General features: G+C 36.6%; 2 pseudogenes across 1 annotated transcript; one reads left to right on the top strand and one right to left on the bottom strand.

Moving 5' to 3' along the window:
- Nucleotides 1-4,141: 4,141 nt before the first annotated feature.
- On the bottom strand, nt 4,142-5,937 carry LOC148690468 (uncharacterized; annotated as a pseudogene).
- Nucleotides 5,938-10,883: 4,946 nt separating this feature from the next.
- On the top strand, nt 10,884-12,791 carry LOC137747557 (ethylene-responsive transcription factor RAP2-4 pseudogene; annotated as a pseudogene). The gene has a single exon (XR_015956863.1). The product of XR_015956863.1 is annotated as an ethylene-responsive transcription factor RAP2-4 pseudogene (transcript).
- Nucleotides 12,792-17,803: the final 5,012 nt, after the last annotated feature.

Genomic DNA, 17,803 nt, shown 5'->3' with positions numbered 1-17,803 from the left:
TTAAGCATCTCAAGGTCTTCTTCTAGTAGCTTAGCTGTAAACAACAACGAAACTTGACTTACGGGCGACTCGTAATACGGACACCGCTCATATTAAAGTGTGTGGAACCCACAAGTTTATGTTAGTTCCGTGCTTACTTTGTAAAAGGTCAAAGTAAATTGTTCAACTTTTACGGACAAAGAAATTGCCTAATAAGGAACTACGTTAAAATAAAAAGAAATCGACAAATTATTGTCACGAAATGTGAAGAATCTTTTAGAACTCGAAAGAAACATCTCTTCTCTACTTGGAATTTGGTTACATGCAATTGCAAGCACAATCTCTCATTTTATTAATCTTTGGTTATTACTTCAAGTAATCAAATAACCCTTCTTGTGAAAGCAACGAATAAGCTGTTTTTGGTTCAATTTTTTTTTTGTTACATTCATCTTTATTTCTCGCGCACTTTGTTAAATTTTGTTCATTATCTTTTTTAATTTATTTAATTTGACGACTTAAAATTAAGAAAGGCGTGTGAGATGTAAAAATAAATATGTGGGTAGCACCACCATAATTTTTTTTTTTCCTACAAAAATTGTAAATAAGTTTATAAAATATGAAAATAAGAAGATGGAGAAGGGGGAAAACATCATTTTCTTACAAGATGCTACTTTCTTCCATGGATATTCGCCTTCTAATTTTCTTACAAAAATTACTATACTTTATAAATTTATAATGTTATGTGATGACCAGAATCATTTAATTTTTTTTTATGTCACCTTGAAGGACTAGCTCTATACAAAATCAACCAAGTCAAAAATTAGTTAACCATTCAATTACTGTTGACAAAATTCTATTGTCTACTAGAAAACTTGGTTCGTTTATTTGTTTGATAACAATTAGATAGCTAAATGAGTCAAATTTAGTTGATCTTTTGTATAAATAATTTTTTAAAAATACTTCAAAAAAAAAAAAAAAAAAAAAAGAACCTTCAGATTATCATGTAACATTACGAAGTATGGTAAAAGGTTAAAAGAGAATGTTAAAATAAGAAGGTTAATAACGTGCATCTTATCTCCAAAACCGTGTCATCTAATATCACATGAGCTGCATGGGACATTTCATGAATCCTTTTGCTTAACCGAAATTTGGCACGAATTTTATTGGAGAAACGACGCTCCACTAAACTTTGAATATTAATATTTTTCGTTTTCAACAAAAAAAATAAAAAACTGATGAAAATATTATTATATTCTTTCATGCATAATTAAAATAAATATTTAAAAAATTATGGGCGTTAAAATAATTTACACAAAAAACTAATCATTTCCTTCCTCACTCACATGCAACCATAAATTTATTAAGCTTATTTTCAGTTACAGCTTCTGGAACTCAATTTTAATCTCATTTTACTCTCTGTAACTTAAGAGTCATCACTTTATTCTTTGAAACTTAAAGTTGACTCCATTTTGCCTACTAGAACTCGATTTTAATCACATTTTGGCCTTGAACTCGAAAGTCGTTTATATGAAACTCAAAATTCATTCCATATTATCTTTTTGTTAATTTCTTGTGTAGTTTGATTTGTGTGCACTAGGCTAATCAATTACTTTTATCTCTTCATTTAAAAAATAAAAAAATAATACACGATTGTTGAATGTTAACGTATATTTTATTGGGAGCTGAGTCCACAAGTCAAAATGAAATAAATTTTAAATTTAAAAAGTAATGTAGTGACTTTTTGAATTATAAAAGACAAAATAAAATTAAAATAAAGTTTCAGTTAGCTAAAAATAAGTCTAAATAAAACGTCGACAAAGTTGACTGTTGGTGCATTAAACGCAGGAGCAAGAACTGTTGTGTGAGAGCAACTCCACCGCTGCAAAGGCCCCCTAGGGTAAGTCGCTATTGAATAACCTCCAATGAACAGTAAATGTCTTTTGCATCTCAACCCCTACACTGAATAGCCATGGCTATAGGCAATAAAATATTAGTATTTTTTATTTATAAAATAATACAAAATAATTTTATTTGTAATTTCGGATAAGATTTTTAATTGTTCTCGTTGTGCTATATGACATTATCCAAGAAGACAAATTTTTGTGATAGATTTCGATAAGATATTTATCCAATGCCATCGTGCCACGTGTCGTTACCTTTTCAAAATCGTTGAGGATAGATTTCGGATAAGATTTTTAACCAATCACGTCGTGTCACGTGTCACAATCTAAAGACAATATTTGAGGATAGATTTTCGATCAGATTTTTAACGAATAACGGCATGTCATGTGACATTATCTACAACCTAATCATTTCTTTTTTCTCCATATAACCCACCATCCATAACTAGAAATCACACACCAAAATCAAAATCATTATTCATAGTTTCTGCTTCCTTCTTCACCAAAATCAAAATCTCTATCATTATTCATAGTTTTTGCTTCCTTCTTACAATGTATTCTTCTTCAAGGATGTTGTGGGAAATCGAGGAGTAAGAGAAATAATTGTTTAAGTAAGGGGAAGAAATGTTTAATCTCTAGGTGGCCCAAAATGAGATGGAAGACAAATATGATGAGGAACGTGGAAGGCGAGATGACGAAGCAAGAAGCCAAAGAGCCTCACATTCCTATCGAGTCATCTAAGCTGTGGCTCAGATCTACAGGCCCAGCTGTTCCACAAACCTTGATAGAAGAAGGCAACGACGAGGTACGGATCTCTTGGACGATTATTTTTTCCGTAATAGTGCATTCCCTGATATATACTTTAGACGTCGTTTTAGAATGGAACGATATTTGTTTAATAAAATCATGATTGCTATTTGCAACCATGATTCTTACTTTATGCAAAAGAAGGATGCTTTTGGTGTTATGGGCCTCCTTCCTAAGCAAAAAATTATTGTTGCCTTGCGGATGCTTATATATGGAGCATATGCAGACCAAGTGATGAGATAACGAGGATGGGGAAATCAACCATTCTTAAGTCCTTGATGAGGTTTTTCTCCGCAATCAAATTTATCTACACCGCAAAGTACCTCCTGAAACCTACTGAGATGGACTTGCAAAGGCTTTTGAAGAAAGCCGAGATGCAAGGTTTTCTTGGGATGATTGGAAGCATCAACTGTATGCACTGAACCTGGAAAAATTGTCCAAGTGTATGGCAAGGAGCTTATGGGAATAGAAAAGGAGCAAAAAGTATCATTTTGGAGGCGGTGGCATCATTTGATACATTGATTTGGCATAATTTTTTTGGTGTTCCGGGGGCTCAAAATGACCTCAATGTCCTTACCCAATCCTCAGTGTTCAACGATGTCTTGCAAGGAAAAGCAACAAGAGTCACATACTAGGTCAACAGATGTAAGTACCATGGGCCATACTACCTAGCATACGACATTTACCCAAGGTGGTCATCGTTTGTCAAAACAGTGCCGCGTTCGCGAATTGCAAAGGAAAAACACTTTACAAGCTGTCAAGAAGGGTGTAGGAAGGATTTGGAGCGTTGTTTTGGTATCCTCCAAGCTCGTTGGGCGATTGTCAGGGGTGCTGCCAAAATGTTTGATTTAGAATCGCTTCGATCCATCATGATGACGTGCATCATTCTTCACAATATGATTGTGGAAGATGAGTACGATTATGATGCCGTCGATGAATATGAGGCAAACACGATGAACAATTCCAGAACACAAATATATTGTGCTCATGACGCCACCAAAGAACTCATGCAACACGAGCCATTACAAAGGGATGGACGTTACAACGAAAGACTCATTCAATGATATATAGTAATTTAGGACCCATATATGCACAATGCCTGTCAAATTGACTTGATAGAGCACTAGTAGGAATTGAAACAAGCTCAAGAAACTTAAGTTCATTTAGTGTTTTTATTTAATTTTATTTGGTGTGTTTTTTAAGTTCATTTAGTGAGTAGTTTTTCTTTTTTTGTTTTTTTTATGTGTTTGTAATTTTATTTGGTATGTTTATATCCTTTGAATAAAGATTCTCTTAGTTTAAATAAATTAACAAATTAAATAAATATACTCTTAGTTTAAATAAAGTACTAAATTCAATAAAATGGAAACAACATAAAGTATTCTATTCAATAAATAAGAAATTGCAACCTTAAGTGATTGGAAAATTATGGGCTCTGATTAAAAGCAAATTCCCTAGTCCCTCGTGAATGGAAAATCATCACCTAACCAATTTGTGGTGCTAGGATCATCTCCTCTTGTGGTGCTAGGACCATCTCTTCTTGCTCTCGCTTCCTTTGCATGCCTCCTTCGCACCACGTCTGCTTTCTCCGAATTCTAAAAATCTTTAGAATTCGGTGACTTCCCCTCTAAAGGCTCATTCATAATGTCATGATCTTGTTGATCACTTCTTTCTTCGTTAATCTCTTCCCTTTCTTGCCTAAGTAGCTCTCTTTTTGTCTCACTAGCTTCAAATAATCTTTCAGCAACTGAAGCTTTTGCCTTATCTCTAGCCTTATCAGCCTCAAATTTAACCATTTCCTACGCCAAAGTCAATTCACCTTGGTGAGCAAGTTCTTCCACATATTTTGCATAATCATTATTGGAAGCACTCCATTTTCTCTTTGAAGCCTTCTTACCTTGAGGCCTAATTGGATAAAGGGTCGACCCCGACGCTTGTTCAGGAGGTGTTTCCGGCACTACTTTTGTGTCTCCTTCAACATGCGAGTCATCAATGGGCCTAGAGTGTAGAGGGGTACTGTTCATGACAACTTCTGGACCGATAGGCACAACTCTGAATTTAGGACAATCTTTGACAATATTCCAACATTCCCACCGGGTGAATGATTTGTCTTTGTTTTTGGTTTTGGTTTTGGCATTAGACCAAGCTTGTGCTTGAAGTGTATACACAATGCGGGAGAAGAAATAATTATAATCAAAGTAGCTAAACTAAAATTGGGTATAGTATAAACAAATAAATAATATATTGTTACCTGATCCGCTAAATTTTCTCTACTTTAAAGATTAGTACTAGTTTGTGCCAAAGCATCTCTCCAATAACCAAACGATTGGCTGAGTATCCTCCAACAACTGGACATCGATTCTTTGGTTATTTTCCCACCAATTTTTTCAAGAAAATTGGTATGAATAAGACTCTACATATCTTGCAACTGCATCTCATTACTCGTAATCTGATCATGAGTAACTTCAACCCAACTAGAACATAACGTAACATCTTCAATAAGCATCCAATTCATGCTTGCATCATTAGTCATTTTGTTGGAAACCAATTGGATTGAAACTTTGAGAGAAAGATTAGAATGTGGTTGAAAGTATTTGAGAAAAATATGAAATTGTGGTGTAAGGTAGAAGATAATGAGAAGGTATTTATAGAAAAGTAAAATCAATTTTTTTTTTAATTTTTAAAATTTATTTTGGATTTTTTATTAATTTGTAACATTTTTAACTTAATTAATTTATGTCGTTGGATTAAAAAAAATTTCAAATCCAACCCTCCAGATTGTGGCACGTGGCACAACGGTAACATTTTAGAATTTTTAAATGTAATTTTTTTTAAATTTATAAAGGAGAATAACGTGGACCTTTGATCTTAAATCCAATGGCTCTCGTTGTGCCACGTCATCTAGCCGTTGGCGATAGGTTTAAATTTTTTTTTACCGTTGGAAATCCAACGGTCCGTATAAGGTATCCATTGAAATCAAACGGACGACGTCGCGCCACATGCCCCACAACGGTAACATCGACAGAGTAGGCCCCACCAACTGAAAAGCTATCGGTGACACACCCCCACATGCACGTGAAAGACACGCGCCTGACGCAAATTTTTTTTTTAAACGTGACTAACGTCAGCCATGCATCACTTGGGCCACAGGCTCTCGGGTTGCGGATTCACGCCTGGCCTGTCCATTGGGCCTCCCTCGAACCCCATTGCCCACATGGGCTGGAGCTGATTGCTGGGGCTCTTGCCTCATTTTTGTCGCCTGTCCATCGGGCCAAATACCTCGATGGAGTTGCTCTGAGAGAGAAGAGCCAAGGCAAAACCGCGTAAAAAACGCTCCCTATAAGGAGGGGCCTACAACTTTCATGCGTCTCTCTTTTCAGTTACACCACCGATTTGTCCTCACTCTTCACGTTCCTTTTTTTTTTTTTGTTTAGGAATTAAACCAATAACTGAATGCGGGGAAAATATTTGGAGTGAGTTTGTGTTATTCGAGTTGAGGGAGAATATTGGGGTCATATGTTATGGAGAGTCCCATATGGAAAGTAACATTTAGTGGAGTATGATTTACAGATAAATGATTGATATGATGTCAATTTTGATCCATTCGTTACTAATAAAATATTAAAAATTTAAAATTGGTAACCAAAAAAAAAAAAAAAACACCTTGTTTGCTAACTATTTTCAACTTATAATTCTCCAAAAAAAAAAAAAAAAAACTTAAAGCCAAAATTTGATTACTAAGAAAGCCGACACATTTGGTGGTTGTTCATGTCTTTAAAGAAAATGGTGTATTTCGATGGGATAATAGAGATCTTATTTTCTTGTTGAATACACGTGAAAGCTATCCAAATACACTTCTCTCTTCACATTTCAATTTCTTCTCTCTCCTTTTGCCCATTCGAATTTCGTGAAATTTTATGTTTAGGCCCAACTTTACAAAGGCTTTTTGGAAATTTCACAATTAATTGACTAACTGTATTTTTATTGCAGTTTGTTTGCACGAGTGAAATAGTTTACAAAAGAAAAAGGAAGACGAGACATCCGCAAGATTTCAAATTGTTTAGAACTAAATTGATGATTTTCAGATATTTTATTGCGAGTGTGATTATCTTCCCCTTCTCAAGTTCATTAGTTCGTTTGTGGTGAATTTGATTTTTCAACATTGTATTGCAAACGGTTTTATGTTCATTGACAACAAATATTCGTCAAAATTAAACAAGAAAAGGATTTTTGAATCAAAGTTGGTTAAAAATACTTAACCGTCGAGAAGATAATTGTATTAAATACATATGAATCTTGTAGCTAAATAGACAATTTTCAGCCACCAACAAAACCCTAAACATAATTAAAATACAAAATGGAAACAAAAGTAAATGGGGAAAGACATTGCTTTACGTTAGAATTTGGAAAACTTGAAGACAAAGGCATGAGTCAGAGGGATCCAAAAGCATCAAAAACAAAATCGTAACACGATGGAAAAAGTTGGGCCTCCAGGTTCCGCCCGACATGCCGCATGATGCATTCGCGATTTTCTTAACCCAATTTGGTCAACTAACTTTACCAACGTTTCCTTCCACTATAGTTAGTATTACGCTATTACTATTGCAATTTTAATTATTAACATATGTAGCACGCCTGCGTTGTTCTGCTCCCACGCTATTTGATATTGCGTGGATTTCACGTTCCACTGGAAAGTAACAGGTGTGGCAGCTTCTGTACATGATTAGGGGTACGCGCCGGTGCGCGTGGGGTCAGGATTTCCAGAGACTAGTCTGGCGCCGCAATTGAAGAGGCTGTCCTACACGCATGGTGCGGCACGTGACATGATGGGCTCGCACCCCAGCCTTGTTCTCCGCCGTACTCTGAACTACGAAAAAATTATTGAGCTTATTTTATAAGTGCGCTCTATGTTGTATGTGGTGTATAAAATCGAGCTAACTGCATTATGAATGACTTACATGCAATTGAAACGTTAAAATTACGATAAAAAAAATGAGCTGTTAGGTGTTTTAATCTAGTCACATGATATAATGTATTTTTTTAAGTCAAAATACAATACTGATTGAAATAACAATTGAAATGGTACAAGAGGATAGAAAGAATTTATCAGGTTTCAGAAAAAACCTTTGTTGGAGTTTTCAACTGAGTTCAAGGAAAAAAGACACTTTACTAATTAGATAGACATACTATCATCAAATAAAACATTTTAGATTACATCAGGTGGTTCCCCGAACCGTAAAAACTCTTGCAAGCAGTCTCTCCCATATCTATCCAATCTGTGTGCCACATTGTTAGCTTCACGGTGAATATGAATAAATTTAACTTTTCAAAAGCCTGCCACTCACAATATAGTAGACTTAGTTTGAAATATCATCACTTTAACATTTCAGTTGCATGTGAGTTCTTGTTGTAACATACAACACCAATTGGAAATAGCAAACTCACCCATGGCAATTGTTTGTACCACGGAAAATGATTTTGACTACTTGCACGCTGAATTAAAGGTTTGCTTGCTAACGTTCCAGTTTTCGATTATTTTTTTTATTTTTATAAGTTTATTTTTATGAAAACTGAAAACTTGTTAGATCTATATGGAAGTATCAATGAATTAAAACTTGTATTGATATATACATACATTACTGAACTTGACAGTAAAATTTGTCCATCGACACAAATAAAAATAAGGCTTTTAGTCAAAATGGTCATTGAGATTTGCATAACACATAACTTTGGTCCATGAGATTGAAAATCAATAGAAATGGTCCTGAGATTGTTCACCATCCATTATTTTGGTCTTTCTGTTAAAAAACTCCGTCAAGTGGTCCCGAAGCTCATACCAAAAACTCAGATTTTTTTGCCGGAAGTTTGGGCAATTTTCAAAGTTTTGTAACTCAATCGTTTCTTAACCAAATTCAACCCATAATATATCAAAATGAAGATAGGAAAGTGTAGAACAAGATTATACCATTTGGAAGCTTAATGGTTGCCATAGATGGCCGGAAAATAGTCTGAAAGGTGACTAGTCCGTGGGAAAACTGGAAAACTCGCTGGAAACTGGGTAAACTTTAAATGTTCATAACTTCTTCAATACTCAATGAAATCGAGTGATTCAAAACAAAAAATCATACTTTTCGACGAGATAAAGAGAATGGTAGCTTTGTTGATGGCTAACTCACCGTGGTTTGGCCAAAAAAACTGCTCAAAATTGGCTAACTTGATGAAACTAAGACAGCCACTTTCGAGCCGTTTTCTGGCCAAACCACGGCGAGTTAGCCATTGAAAAAGATACCATTCTCTTCGTCTTGTTGAGAAGTATGAGAAGTATGATTTTTGATTTTGAATCACTCGATTTTGTTGAGTATTGAAGAAATTATGAACGTTTAAAGTTTACCCAATTTCTGGCGAGTTTTTTAGTTTTTCTGCGAACCAGTCACCTTTCAGGCTATTTTCCGGCTATCTCCAGCAACCATTGGACTTCCAAATAGTATAATCTTGTTCAATACTTTCCTATCTTCATTTTTGATATATTATGGGTTGAATTTGGTTAATAAACGATTAAGTTATGAAGTTTTGAAAATTGTCTAAACTTCCGGCAAAAATCTCAATTTCTGGTATGAGCTCCGAGACCATTTAATGGAGTTTTTAACTGAAATACCAAAATAATGGATGGTTAGCAAACATCAAATCATGTACCATGGTTAAGTTAAGACCACTGAAACTCAAGGCTTCATTCTTTCCGCGTTGCCACAAATGTCAATTTGGATAGCTCCTCCTGATGGAAGAAATATGAAGGGACAGCCTCTCAACCACAAAATATGTAATCATGACGTCAAAGACCACTTTTCATGTCAGATCTTCCGATCATCAACGGCTGTCATGACTCCTTGAAGTCCGTGTCACTCCAACTAGGGTTTGGTCATTTGCTACGCGCATACGACTTCTTTATTATGATAATTAATTAAATAATTATGGTTGAAGATGAGATGGTGGGGAGGATTAATGATTTAATTAGTCGATAAGATGAGTTATTCATCAATATCTTGATCGAAAGGCTTCCATAATTTGCAGAATGTGGGCTGTCTTAATCCTTAAAAAAAAATTAGAAACGTATGGTATTAAGACAGATTATAACTGCGCCACTACTCTACATCATCACATATACAATTTAAATAATACTTGTTAAATTGTCAACCCTAATACGGGAGGAGTTGGTTTAGCGCGGCATTGTGTCATTCCAATTATTTTCGTCACTTGTCCTCCAGCCACTTTCCTCATCACTTTGGTTGCGGATAACATTTTATAACATGGTAACCATGTCAAACATGCATACTGGTTTATGGATTCATGATACATGTTTCACACTTTTTGTAATTAATTGTTGCTAATCGCCTTTACGGGTATTACTTAGGGTAGTATTGTTTTAATTATACTTTTTAGCATTGTACAGGATAATATTGACTTTAAATGTACTTAAATGATTTTCACATTTTGTTTTTTTTTTTCCTCAACAATTTTTATTTTTGAATCGTTATATCAAATTATCAAAAGAGAATTAAAAGATACAAGCTGATCAATAAGCCTATGCGAAATTGTTCTAATTTGTGAGTAGGTATTGTTTAAATTCAAATGTAGAAAAACGATTCTATATCTTAATCAATTAGCCTAAATCATATATGTATAACGAAGTTTTCTCCGTCCTTATAAAATATTGCATTTTAGGTTTAGGTCATAGTTATTGGGTTATAACGTGACAGAGAGGGTATAGAAGTAACAAATGCACCCAATAATACTTTATTTTTTCAGCTGAATTGTTTTTGAATATTTTCTTCGGTGCTTTAAAATTTTCAAAACCACGAGAAGGTGCGAACGCGTACTAATGTGGTCAACAAGCTAGGCAACACATTTATGCTAAGACCACCGCAAGTCCACCGACAGGTGGCAGTTGGCGAAGGACAGGTGTCCTTCTCCAAGCACAGAACCGCGTACGTGGCAGAGACCGATTGGCCTGGACTCTATTCATTGAACGAGCGTACGTCACGAACAGAACGCGCGGTAAACTGGAGAGCGACGTAGATAATTAAAAATAAAAAAAACGGCAAGTGGGGCTTAAAGTGAGATCATTTGGATTAACGACGTGATTAACGAAGATAATTAGTCCCCCAGGGCCTCTATATAAGCGGGGAGGAGGCGCAGCCGCAGAGGAAAAACAAAGTGAGGAGTGACAAAAAAAAAAAAGAGCAGATAAACAGTGTGAGAGCTTCTGAGCTTTTTAGAGTGATTGATCTTCTGGTTTAATTTGTGTTTAATCCCATCCCCCCCTCTCTGTAATCCCCGCTTCTCTGAATCCCTTTCTGTTAATCATCTGTCTTTCAAAAAGTTATGATTTTTGGGTTTGTTTTTCTAAATTAACATAAAAAAAGCAAACTTAGAAGGATTTTTCTCTCGAAAGCCAGGTGTTTTCAGAATCGAGATCCAGGTTTTATGTTTTTATTTTTAGCCAAATTTTAATTTTTTTTTTTTGAAAAAATCAGTTTGGAGGGTTAATTTTTGGTCCCTCAAGGTTGGTTTTTTGTTTGATTTTCCGGGAGTAAAAGAGGTTGATTATTTGAAATCTCTTTCCTGAAAAACCCACTTCCTGTTCTTTAATTTTGATAAGAAACAGGTTGATTTCTAGGTTAATTAATTTCTCTTTTGTTAATTATTATTATTATTTTTTTAAATTTTCGTGAGTTGAGTGTGTTTTGAAGGCATGGCAACTACAATGGATTTCTACAGTAGCGGAGCAGCTCTTCAATCATCATCAGATCCCTTCGGAGGTGAGCTGATGGAAGCACTTGAGCCTTTTATGAAAAGTGCTTCTTCATCGCCGCCGCCGCCTTCCCTCCCCACCACCACCACGTCTCCTCCTTCCTCCGCCCCTTTCCTTCCTTCTTTCCCTTCTACCTCCTCCTCCTCCTCCCACGACTTCCTCTCTTTCTCAAACCAGCCCAGTTTCTACGACGACGGTTGCTCCACCTCCTCCATGACCCAATTGTTTTCAGATGGGTTATTTGAGAAGCACCACCAGCAACTGCCGTCAATCGGGCTGAACCACCTCACCCCCTCCCAGATCCACCAGATCCAAGTCCAGATCCAGTCCCAATCCCATTCCCAACCCCAACAAACCCAAATCTCTTGGGAAAACCACCACCAACAAGTTTCTCAGCCGTCGTCTCATACTCTCAGCTTCCTTGGCCCCAAACCCGTCCTGATGAAGCAGGTGGGTTCCTCCGGTTCGCCGCCGAAACCCACCAAGCTTTACAGGGGTGTCAGGCAACGCCACTGGGGCAAATGGGTCGCTGAGATCAGGCTCCCTAAGAACCGTACCAGGCTCTGGCTAGGAACTTTCGACACGGCGGAGGAAGCCGCTTTGGCCTACGACAAGGCAGCTTACAAGCTCAGAGGCGACTTCGCCAGGCTCAATTTCCCGCACCTCCGCCACAGCGGGTCGGTCGTCGGAGGCGAGTTTGGCGAGTACAAGCCTCTGCATGCCTCAGTCGACGCCAAGCTTCAAGCCATCTGCGAAAGCTTGGCCGAAGCTCAGAAACAGGGCAAGGCAGGGAAGCCCGCCAAGAGGTCATCCGCCGCAGCCAGCCGACAGCCGGCTCCGGAGACTTTGGCCGTCAAGGTTGAAACCTCGTCGCCGGTGATGACTGATAGCGAGGGGTCTGCCGGGTCTTCGCCGCTGTCCGATCTGACTTTCGGCGACTCTACGGAGCCGTGGGAGAACAGTGGCGCTTGCGAGAGCACTGCCGTGTTGGAGAAGTACCCGTCCGAGATTGATTGGGCTTCGATCTTCAGTTAATTAGTGTTGTTAATCATGTTTAATTGTAATTGAGTATGTTTTAATTTGAAGTAATTAAGTTGATTGGGGGTTCTAGTGGCTACTGCAATCAAGTTTTTGGGATATGCAGAGCTGCATTTGAATTAGGGTTTTAGTTGGTCCAATTGGGGTTTTAGTACGTTAATATGATGTACAACATCTCCGCCATGGTGGGCTGGTTTTTTTCTTGCTAGACCATGAGCGATTCAATATATATATGTGTATGATTCCTCTTTTATGTACTTTCATGTCTTGGTGTTCATAATCTCCTATGTTAAAACTTGTGTTATAATCTTCTCACGTCCTGCTACTATCCGGCAAGATTTAATTGCCATTATCTTGTGAGATTTGTCCGATATTATAGAATTCTTTCTTACAAAAGCACGAGACTCGTTATGTTCCGGCCTCGCTTGAGATAACGTTGTGATGGATGTGTTTTGAGGAGGAGCTTGGAGTTGTACATTTTGTTTTGAGCGTAATTGATTCGTAAAGGACTTTGTGGGCACAACATGTGGAAGATAATCGAAGAACATGTGATGTTGAGTGAATAGGCAGTCATGAGTTAGATGGAGCCGTGTGAACTTTAAATTGTGTGATGGGTGCGTTGCGGCTAAGAGTCTGGAAAGGGTTTGTTCTTGCTGCTGTCGTGACCACTCACTAGTGTCTGAGTCACGGGCCTAACCTGATTTGTGACTAATAAACTTCATCATTTCGGATTTGGCTTCCATTAGGGTCCTTTGCGATCCAACATCAATATTTACTTCCAGATTTACCACAAAGGAAATTAATTACTAGTCATATTTGTAATTCGCGGGTGCTAGGGAAGTTTTTCAATGCTTTTGGTTCCAGGCAAAAGACCGATGTAAGAAACATAGAGTAGTAGTAACATGAACGGGGAGGCATCAGGGTCATATTTTAGTTCGGCTTAGATGGATGATGAAGATGATTTACTGTTTATGTTGAATTTGAGATCGAATTTATGTGTGAAATGAAAAGGAGTAACATGAATAGGTGACTAGTTGGTAGTAACTGACTACCTTCATCATTGAAGCTTTGTTTTTGTAGTAGAGCTCAAATGTGAAAGAACATCAATAGAGCTCAAATGTGAAAGTACAACAATAATTAGTCATATTTACTCGAAAGTAAAAACATTATTGGTTGTAATAGTAACCATCCAACGATAGGAAAGTTTTTCAACCCTCTGTTTTCAGGTAAAGAACACAAAACGTATGCCTCTTTGTAGAGAAAATTAAACCACTTGTGTAAAATGAGCGTCTTTGATGTAATTGGACCGTGTTCGCGACACCAAATTAACTATTCTCATGCAATAGGTAGCGTTAAGAATGCAAAGGTAACACATCTCACGAGACAACTCATCTTAGATGACATTCGGAAAAAGAAACCGATATACACTGTTGCATGGAAGTTTCACTTTCATTTTGCGGGGGTGTATTGGGTATGGACTTTGCTTCACTTTCAAATTCAGGTATATTCAACGTAGACTTTTATGGAGTCGATAAAAGTCACCATGTATTGAATAAAAACATTTATAACTTCTTAAAAGTCTATGAAAATCTCGTGGTATTTACTTATTACTTTTGCAAGTCTACAAAAGTTTTTGTGTATTCAAAAGTTCATTGATTTGATTTCAGAGGATTTTAAAAAGTTATGAACTTTCATAGACTTTGAGGCTTTTTATGATATATTTCTTATCATAGCAAATTCAACCTCACTCTAAGATTTTGATGGACTTTGATACCTCACCACCCATCATGATGTAATGAGGATCACTATTTTCACTTCCACCACACCACACCATGTTGTCACCACTGTCTAACCATGACCTTCCCAACTACCCTATTGCTGACATCACCACCACCGTTTCTACCATCATCACAATTGTTTTTGCCTCCACCACCATCATATCACTTCTTCTACCACCACCTTGTCATACTCATCATCACCGTACTACAACCATCTTTCTGCCACCATCGACACAACCATCATCTACCTATGGTATTACAATGCAAAGTTTTAAAAGACGCTAGACACTAGTCGGGCGGTGGATTGGGGCCTAGCACCTAGGCGGCTAGGCAGGGTTTAGGCGGGCGCCTAGGTAGACTTAAGTAAATTTATTATATTTTGTGTAAATAAGTGTGTTTATACTTAAAATATATATTTTTTCATCATAAACTAAAAAATAGAATGACATATATATTATGAAGTATTGGAACATAATGAAAACATGGGGAACAAGCATATAATGTGTGTTCATTTAACTATTCAACAAGTCTCTTACAATTTATTAAAAAAAATAAAATACAAAATGAAAGTTATCTATTTTCTGTCTAAGTGAGTCGCAACCTAAACGGATGCCTAAGCGGGCTAGGCAGATGCCTAGGCGGTCTAGGCGGGTGCCTCATCAGGTCTAGGCGCTATTTCTTAATTTTCAAACGTCTAGGTATTAATCGGGGCAGTAGCTAACCGCCTAGCGCCAAGGCGGGAATTTTTAGAACAAAGCTACAGTGTTACCTTGTCCACCCCCACCACCACCTCACTACCACCACCTTGTCACAGTCATCATCACCACAACATCTTACGGCCACCTTACAACTGCCACCCCCACCCACGAGCGCTACTAACACCGGCATCATCATGATCACCACCTTTACATATTCTTTCACATGTCCAAAAATTTTAGTAGAAAAAGTAAAATTACGTAAATTAGTTTCTCCGTAAAAAAAAAAAAATGTAAAAAAGGTATAATCATACGGTCTATAAATTACTTTTTGAACTCTACAAAAATCCATCATTAAACCCTCAAAAATCTGTTACAATTCATTCTTTCATAGAGTTTCTAAGTCTATAAAAGTCTACAAAATCTATAAGAGTCGAACATATAAAAAAACTTTACAAAAGTCAATATAAATTTGAATACAATGCACCCCTTTTTTCTTCACGATAGTTTTCTATTTTCCTTTTTTTCTTATTTTTTTGCAAAAAATTTCGCATAATGTATTTCCTAATTCTTAAAGCACACCAACAAACTGTACAAGGGCTTGAATAATTAAGCTTCATTTCAACTATGACCTGTCATTATTACATTAAACCCTAAACCCTAGATGTGGAATAAAATTTCCACGGTCCATGGCCTCGTGGGACGAACATGAGAACTTGACTAATGTGTAATTAAGCTAATTGTTCGCTAATTATACTACACCAAAACAAAATGTTTGATTATTATAATAAATCACATGGTGTTAGGAAAACTAACACTCTGATTAACTAGTGCATGTGATGTGCAAACATGTCATTGCCCTCTTTTTCTTGGTCACACCATTTGTTTAGAGATGATTAGAGCTCTGCAGTCCTTGATTCAAGTGTTTAATCCTTAAGTTAAGGTTAGCACATGTTTGGTTATGCCTACACTAATCACAAGGAGATGCAATGTTTAAACTTATTAGTTAATAATTCTTTTAGTTGGACTAACCTCGTGTACAAACAAGTGTTTATGGAACGAGAAAGTTTTGACAAACTATCTTGTGGTGTATATATCCGTTTGAGTATTTCATACACAATAGTTGCATAATGAGTATGATACTAATGTGGATAAATTAATTATACATCGGATGACAAAGTAGAATTTACCCTACAACACTTATGTGGCATACTCATGTTTGCGTATTATCATGTAAGTTTAACTCCTTACTGAATGCTTGAAAGCATAAATAACCATAATTGGGACCGGTCTTGAAGGAGGTGCTTCATCCAAAATATTTTGATTGAATCCTCGTAGGCCGGCTCCAATTGGGGATAATTTTATTTGTAAATTACAAGTAATACTATATTGAAATTAGTATATAAGGCAACTCCATCTTAGTCCAATTTGAAACCCTAGTTCGCCCATGAACCCAAATGTTTGCATGTAGGTGGACTGTAGCAACAAATATAGAGAGAAGCTTTGATCATTTTACATGTAGATCAATCGATCAACATAATTAACAATCCACAATCATGTTTGATGCCTCCATAATTTAAAAATATATCTGCTGCTTAAAACTTTAGGCCGAAAAACAATCTGTTCTTATTCTTTGGGTGTCACCATATCCATATCCATCTTTATTCGTATTCTTCCTCCCAATCCTTCCTTCAAAGCGTGCATTTTGCACAAGGTTACAAGGTCAAAAAATGCACAGAGAAAAGTGTAAAAGAGACGCAAAGAAAGAAAAAGTCGGTGGGGTACTTGGAATTAGAATCATTTCTTACAAAATTTAAAACATGGGTTGAATGTCATGTCAGATAACTTTTAAGTCCAAGATAAAATTGGAGTATTAATTTACGAATTTAACTCAATTTGAACTTTGATCCCTAAGCTAAAAAATATGTGAGTATTGGTTTTTAAACTTTAGGCAGAAAAACAATTTAGAGGAGTGGTCTTTTTGGACAACTATGTAAGAACTTTTGTTTGTTATTCACCCTTAAAATCTTTATTTTAGACTAAAATTCTAACGATGTTACTTAAAAAGTCCATATTAGTACAAGTTTAACAACCACCCTTCATAAATCTTTAATGGCCAAATCGGATAAATGATCTCTGTGGTTATAAGGTATTTGGACGATAGCCCATGTTCTAAAAAAACTCGGATTTAAACTTATGTGGTGTACACCGTTAGCAAATTTAGTCCAAAAGTGATTTTTCCGTTAACTATATGTTAATACATGGGTAAAATTGTACATTGACATGTGCACTGTGGAAAACTGAAAGAGGTAATTCCTAGTGCACTTATCATCTCCAAATCGAGCATCTTGAATTAATGGGTTAACAGCCCTACTTGGAGGAGAAACTCAAAAATATGGGGGCGATAAGGCAACCTTGTTAGATGATTGCTCCAACTCATAACCCTCCTGTAGATGCCAACATGTTAGCCAAACAAGAAGATAGAAAATTTATCCCCCCTCTAAATTGTTTGATTGATCATTCTCTACTTTTTTGGACTTTCTAGGCAACCAAACAGGAAGATAGAAAATTTCACATCTAATATATCACACCTCTGCGAAAACGGAGATTTCCTCCGTTACATACACCAATTCGAGAATAAAACACCCAAAAGGCTGTAATTGTTCGAATAAAAAAAACCCAAGCTAAGACGGCTTCGATTTCCTCAGAATTTGCCCAAAATTGCATCAGAATTTGGGGTTCAAAAAAACCCCAACTGTGGAAAACTCACATAAGCGCACCCACGAAGACACGGTG

This window comes from Pyrus communis, chromosome 15, assembly GCF_041283825.1.
Source record: "Pyrus communis isolate YQ-2024b chromosome 15, ASM4128382v1, whole genome shotgun sequence".
Classification (NCBI taxonomy): domain Eukaryota; kingdom Viridiplantae; phylum Streptophyta; class Magnoliopsida; order Rosales; family Rosaceae; genus Pyrus; species Pyrus communis.
Note: the sequence above shows the minus strand (reverse complement) of the source record. Positions and strands in the feature narration are given on the sequence as shown.